A 7,353-nucleotide genomic window follows, 5' to 3' on the forward strand; every position below is an offset into this window, starting at 1 on the left:
CGTTTTCAAATTTGGCGCCAGTGGTGCTTTCCTGTCCGCCTAATATATCATCGTCGAGCCTATTCAACCGTCTAACGAATTTTGCCTCTAATTATATAATCTTTCTATATATCTCAAACTTTGTTTTCACTTAATTATCACTCATCAAACACATTTCAATCCATTTCAAACTTTAGTTTAACTCATTTGCCTATTTTTGCAATTTTTTGCCTTCCACAGTTGTTCTCCCGTCCACTCACTATATCAACGTCCGCACTATTAAGACAGTTTTTGTACATTTTGACTATATTTATTAATTAACTAATCATCCTATCAACATAACTTTTTCGGAACATCCTCACTACATCCATCTTCGATTATAACTCTTCGTTTGATCTTACATCATCTCATAATGACGCAACGGTTCCGAACACGTTTTGATGGCACGACCGCGCCGACATGGCCAAGTAATGCTTTAGAGTTAATGAATAATTGCATGGGTCACAAAGCGTCGGAAAAAAGCCTTCATAACACTGCGAACGTCATGCAGCATAACTCTTCTTATATCTTACTTTTTCTCACTAACCGTCGCGCATTTGATTTAATTTTTTACTGTTTTTCATCAGCAAATGACCTATAGGTTACACATACTTATTTTGTGTGGCTAGTGGTATACGTACAATATTCGAGAGCGCTTTTAATTTATGTCTGTGAAACTCTCCCACGCTTCTAAAAACTGCGAAGCTCACCTTTGGGGAGATGGAACGTATTTTAACAATCATGAGCTCTTCTATGCTGTAATGCGCACAAGGCTGCCAGCAGCGATAAGAATGCAAGCGAAACATAGCATGCAAAAGAGATGGGAACGAGCGCCAAAGAATACATTTTTGCTTGGAGTTGCAGAAAGTTGCGTATGTCCTAAACACTGAGACGCGTACTTAGGAACACTAAGGAGGATAAAAACTCTAGAAAACTAGAACATTTTTTGATGCCTCCTTGGCTAACCATAGGAGTAATTCCCAACTTTAATAAACCGGTTTTTGATGCATCATGGAGACAAGCACTAGCATCCAGCAAACCGTCTTGGTACCCCATGAATATAAAGTTTGTTAGATACATTTAGTTCTAAAAAAATCATTCGGAGCATTTCACACGGACATCTGGAAGCATTCTTAGAAACGGGTTTGCCTATTCGCAAGCGTTCGACGAAATTAGGTTTCAACCGAAAAATTATTTCAGGTGATTGAGCTAAGAAAATCCCTGAGCGTGTTCGCTGCTTTGGTTCATGTTGTCCACTTACTGAATTTAGTAAGTAACAAGCCACTAATTGCTAAACTATTTTCGAACCTTGTTTCAACCTACGTCTTTGTGTGAGACATTTTTGACCACAACCGGTTGTTGCTTTAACAACCACTTTGATCAAGAGCGCTTGTCTAAAACAGGCCCCGAAAACAGAGAGCTCTGAAGATGATTAATCTATCCCACATCAGGCCCCAAACTTTCCCAAGCCCTCACAGAATCGACCGGGGTTAGAACGAAAGGAACCGAGGAGCGGATTTAGTAAGCGGCGCAGGTATCGGTGAGACCGCAGGTTTCCCAACAACACGCCTGGCCGGAGCGAACAAGGGAACACTGCGCAAACAACAGAAAGTACCGCCGAAGGATACGCCGTTTCGGGGTTTCGCGATCCCTGGACTGGACCGTTCAATAAGTCATTTCGAAGCGAAATGTTACGCTACCCTGGCCGCCGGCTCCACACGGGCACGAACCAGAATAAAAAGAACCGAGATACTTGAATCGCGGCGTGCTCCGACCACAAAGACGACAACTCTATTTCCAAGGTAAGGGAGCACTTGCGCCATGGACCTTTCTTTGCTTTTCGGTCAAACTTTCTGCCCTTTCGACGTCTATTTCGCAACGTACCAAATCCTTTCTCTGGATTTCAGTATAGTTGACCTCTCCTCTTTTTTTCTGATGTCTCTGCGTTCTTTGTTCTAATTTTCCCGCTGTTTTATCTTAGTCCAGGATTTATAAATGATATCCCTTATAAGCACGGTAATTGGTGATTACCGGCATAAACCTCTGTCTGTGGTGCACCTAATCTCTCTAAAGTTGGTGGTGGTACTGACATAAACACTCCTTTTTTTGCCGAGCATTATCAATAGACAGTACACAAGTTATTTGTAGCCTGGCTTTGTTTTATGTTAAAAGCTTTTGTCTTTAAAAAAAGTGCGTGGCGTCATCCGTAGCAGAAAATACAGCCTTGGATAAAACGGCTGAAAGCATTTTCGATGTAAAGAATAGTGCCCCGCCGTGGTGGCTCAGTAGTTAGGGCGCTCGACTACTGATCCGGAGTTCCCGGGTTCGAACCCGACCACGGCGGCTGCGTTTTTATGAAGGAAAAACGCTAAGGCGCCCGTGTGCTGTGTGATGTCAGTGCACGTTAAAGATCCCCAGGTGGTCGAAATTATTCCGGAGCCCTCCACTACGGCACCTATTCTTTCTTTCTTTCATTCTCTCCTTTATCCCTTCCCTTACGGCGCGGTTCAGATGTTCCAAAGATATATGAGACAGATACTGCGCCATTTCCTTTCCCCAAAAACCAATTATTATTATTATTATTATTATTATTATTATTATTATTATTATTATTATTATTATTATTATTATTATTATTATTATTATTATGTAAAGAATAGTAGTCTCAAGAAAAGAGATAATCATCATATTGCCAAAATGGACGGGGATTTTAAACTGTGTTCACTGTTAGCTTTGATGGCCCGCGGATTCGTTTTCTATCCTAAAAAAATATTCCACTTTTCCACCGAATTCAACATTGGTGGAGCTACTATGGTTTTCGCGGTCGGCGTGAGCCACTATTATTTGAGCGACCGGCAATATTGTTGGTTGCGTGCATTCATGGGTGCTCCGGAATTCTTTTTACTTCACTGTGCTCGCGAATCAATGCACTTTTTCGAGGTTGTTCCTCCAACCTGGCTGACGCCACAATAGAGAATTTCATGGTTGACACCTCCCGTTGCAACACATTTCATCGACTTTGTCCGGTAAAGATGTATTTAATTACTAACACCACGTGAATATGATAGCATGCATGAAAAGCAGTTATGGGGGACATTTTGAATACCAGTTAAGGTAGTCTCCAAAATATAATTTATTTCATTGTTCGCCATGACTGCACAAACTTACACATGATAATTTACAGTCTGAGGTAGAGAATAAATGTTTCTTTTGTGAGTAGACTACTCTCTCCCAGTAACATAATTTTACCCTTGTCTCTGTTTATATGCATGGCGTTTTGGGCTGCTTATTATGCTCTGTAGAAATTACGAAGCAATTCACATAAGCAGTACCGTTGCTGTGTCAAGTTCATTGAACACTCGCTCTGCTTTAGCGGTTGCTTCTTGGTATTCGGTTGTTTGCAAAATTTATGGCTGGTTTCCAATTTTCATTGTCAGTTGATACAACACGCGTTTCATTCACTAGTTAGTAAAATGTCGCGCTCCTTGTATTTTGTGAACTTTACATGCGTCCTTAACACTTACGGTAACAATTCTGTGCGCCACTGAAAGCGAGGCATTTCCCGGCGTATCACGCAGCATGATTTGAACCTCCTATTAATAGCAGCTCACTTCTGATAGCCACTGAACGCATACTCAGTTCTGTCCTCTCTCGTAAACAATTCCTTTTTGCCTTCAAGACGGAATTTAGGCAAACCTGTTACAGAAGAGACACCCTGAATGTGGAGGACTAAAGGGCTATTTTTAAACATCCGACACTTATCAGTCCAGTGTTTCAAAGGCGCGTATCGCATGCATTGATGGGTTTACTGACAAGCGTAGCAATCTGTCGTGCGGTACGCTTCAGAGTACCCCACGCTTTCGAATCAATATTTCAGTTTTAGGTATTTCAACTGCAGCTTTCTCGTGCTCTTAGGTAACGGTCACTTTTGCCCATCCAGCGTTATAATACCTACGGTCCTCGTATACATTTGAACGCCGGTGTCGTTCCCTCAAGTGGGCTGCCCTGCTAAGAGAAGACGGCACAAAGCTGTTTTTGCCGCGCGCATCACTGAAGCACTCATTTCTCTTGCTCAACCTAGGAAATCGTAGTAGTCAGCAGTCAACGCTGTCGCTGGCATTTCTCGCCAAGAAACCAATATCTGAATTCGATATATTTCTCAACGCTTTGAACTTCTCTCGCTGACGCCGCTGACAGCTGTGCCTCAAGCACCGCCTTTTTTTTTTTTTAGCTCGAATTCAGTTCGTGGAAACCGCCACCACGTCTGAAAGCTGCGTGGGAAGATCAAAGCTTTCGAAGATCTGAGAGAGATATTCCTGAACAAATAAATGTTCGATGTTTAGTAGGGGCCACGCTTAAACTAGAGTAATACTTCTCCCTATTTCAACAAAAAAATAAGTAATGCCTCATATGAAGTCTTGACTAGGTCTCTTTGAGCAACTCACGAGGCTGGGATATCAAAATATACATCGTGAGCTTTGAAGTTCCAGAGTAGGAATGTATGGCATCCGACTTTGACATGAGCTGTGCATTATGTGCGTCAGTAACTTGCAGCAGCGGCCACAGTAGCCTACGAGAGAAAAAAAAAGTTTATTTCGTCAACTCTTGCATTGAAGTGACCTTTGTACAATGCGCTTCCGCAAGTCACACTCGGTCACCAGCCGAGGTAAAAAAATATGGGGTCCTTACAGCCACTTCCTTAAAGAAAACGTTGCAGCATTAAGGTTGCCTACTATGTTGTCTACAATGTCAAAACTAATTATGGCAAACAGTCCGCTTTATTTTCAGCAATCACTGTCTGGAACTCGCTACCCGCAACCATCAAATCATTCCGCACCGAAGCACAATTCCATAAAAACTTGAAAAACTATGTACTGCATAATTGCCTTCAATTGCCACGCCAGTGAAGCCTGTTAGTATTGTGTACGACTTCTATTGCCTGAGTGCTTGTTCTATGTTCTCTTTTTGTGTTTGCAAAATGTGTTTTTAAAATTTAGCATGACTAAACTGTTATTTCAGATCTTACTTTTCATTGCACCTGTGTTCCTCTATGTAATTGCTATCTGCCATATATTTATCCTACTTCAAATATGCAATTAATTACAGGAGGTCCCCCTGACAGTTTCCACTTTGGGTCCTCGTTTTGTAATAATAAATTTATATACATCTTACCTATGCATCTTTTTCAATAAACTTTCAAACTTTCAAAAGAGTGTCAATGTTCTTGCAAGCATCCCGCCAAAACACCGAATGTAACCAGTACCATCGTCGTCATATGGTGCGCAGAGCCATCACCTTCTAGAGTGTTCGAGTACCTTCCAATGCATTATCGTAGGGAACTATACTAATCCCACCGACTAATCCTAAAAAATTCACTCTCATTCATTTCCTGGGGTGAGGGTGCTTCCAAAGTTGCCAATGTCGGAATTTTGCGGTGCGCCTGTCACCATGGGAAAGTTGCTCTCGGTCCTGTGACAAGGTTGCCAAATTCCACAGTGGGCAGGTTTTGATAACGTTAGAAGTGACATGTCTTCTCTCCAGCAAGCACAATGGCCTATCATAGCCGGTTTAGGTCACAAGGCCAAGTGACCTCGCTAGACATGTCAGCGAATTTTGTGACAGAGAAGTAAGAATTTTTTTTTGTGACACGACACTCTAAATCGCGCCTTTATAATCTTAATAAGTCTTTTAGAGCAGATTTAAATTCTTCCGATAAAAAAAGCAAGAGATAAGCCTTTTTATGCATTTCCTGAAGTAGTGCTATTTTTACATCTATCCTATATCTGGATTGGTGCGTGAAATCCTGAAGATTTTTCTGTCGGCTAAGAAGAAGCAAATCAGTTGATCATAAGAATGTCGTGTTCAAAAGTCATTAAATAATTTTCAACACCACGTCCACACTACTCGCTTAATTCAAGAGGATACATCTTTATTTGAGCACGGAGTTATCTGTTGTTTCTTTGAACCTTTCATTTCGCCTATAGATACAATCTCTTGGGGCTACCGATAAGACCAGCCTAAGAAGAAGAAATGAGTATTTGTTGGAACATCTTTCCAGAAGGTGTAGCTAGCCTTCAGGATGGTGGAGGAGCCTCAAGAGTAGGTCCCAGAGGCACTTTTGTAGGTTTGGTTGATGTCGCGTCGGCTGGATCCAGGCGTCCTAGGAGTTGGAACAACCGGCTGCAGTGAGTGTACCTAATACGCTTCTTATGCGGAAGGTGAAAATGTGTCACTCTCAGAAAAGTTGCGCACCCGCGTACGAAACGTGGCACGTTTGACATATACCCAACACTTTTGCAGTGCGGAACAACAGGTTAACTTCGAGTGAGCTGACATAGATATTGGTAAGGAGGCGACGCAAAAGTGGCTGCTCCGTTCTCGGTTAAGAAGACCGTATTGGAACGAAGTGGTCCCGATCGCGTCGAAGAGCTTACAAAGTGTTCCTACGGTCCCGATTGCTGCGAATCGGACAGCTGTTCAGCCGTAACAGTCATGCGTTAATGACGGAAGAACAGAAGCACAGGAAGACGTGCGCAGCCTAGAATGAATGACTGCGTCACTTTCCCCCAGGTGCGCCCATTCATTTCCTGTGATGCCAGCATGACTCGTGATCCAGAAGTCTCTCGGGGTAACATACTTGGTGAGAAGAAAATCTGCTTTCTTGTGGAGAGAGTTGAGCAGGGGTATAGTCGCATTATGGAAGCGCAGAGGATATAGACATCCAGAGTGTCCGTGTAAATTCAAGAGTGTGGCCGACCGAGCTAAAAGGCCTAAGCAGAGACATGGAGGATGGCTCTGAGCTCTGGCGCCGCAGTTGTTGAGCAGTTCAAGATGAGAAGCGTTTAATTGCAGCCGTCATCCAGGTTCTAACACGCTGTGGGCGTCAGACCAGACGAAACATCTTGTGCAACATCTGCGTAAAGGTAGAGTACCTCCAGATCGATGGTCCCAGCTTGATTTACGTCGTTGTTTTTGATTCCCTTTGGGTGGTAGGGGCTTGTGATCTACCAGCTCCGTAAGGGTCACTGGGGTGGCGAGATGGGCACTGAGAGTAAACCGGTGATTTGTTGCCTCACAAGGCAGAGTGCAGCTCAGCCAGCAGGTGTGCCACTGGGCCGAGTGATTCCTGCTTACAAATATTATTTTACTGGATCGACTAGTTTTATCATGTCGGTATGGTTGAAGATGAGTGCTGTATCATAGGAAGGCAATTTTCAATCCGTAGCGCCTTCCTGTTCACGATCTCCAAATATTCATTCTCACAGGCTGTGAGCCGTTAATATAGGAGACCATATATGATGCACCGACGAAGGAAATTCGTGATAATTGTACAAA

Source organism: Amblyomma americanum, chromosome 5 (assembly GCF_052857255.1).
Source record: "Amblyomma americanum isolate KBUSLIRL-KWMA chromosome 5, ASM5285725v1, whole genome shotgun sequence".
NCBI classification, from domain to species: Eukaryota; Metazoa; Arthropoda; class Arachnida; order Ixodida; family Ixodidae; genus Amblyomma; species Amblyomma americanum.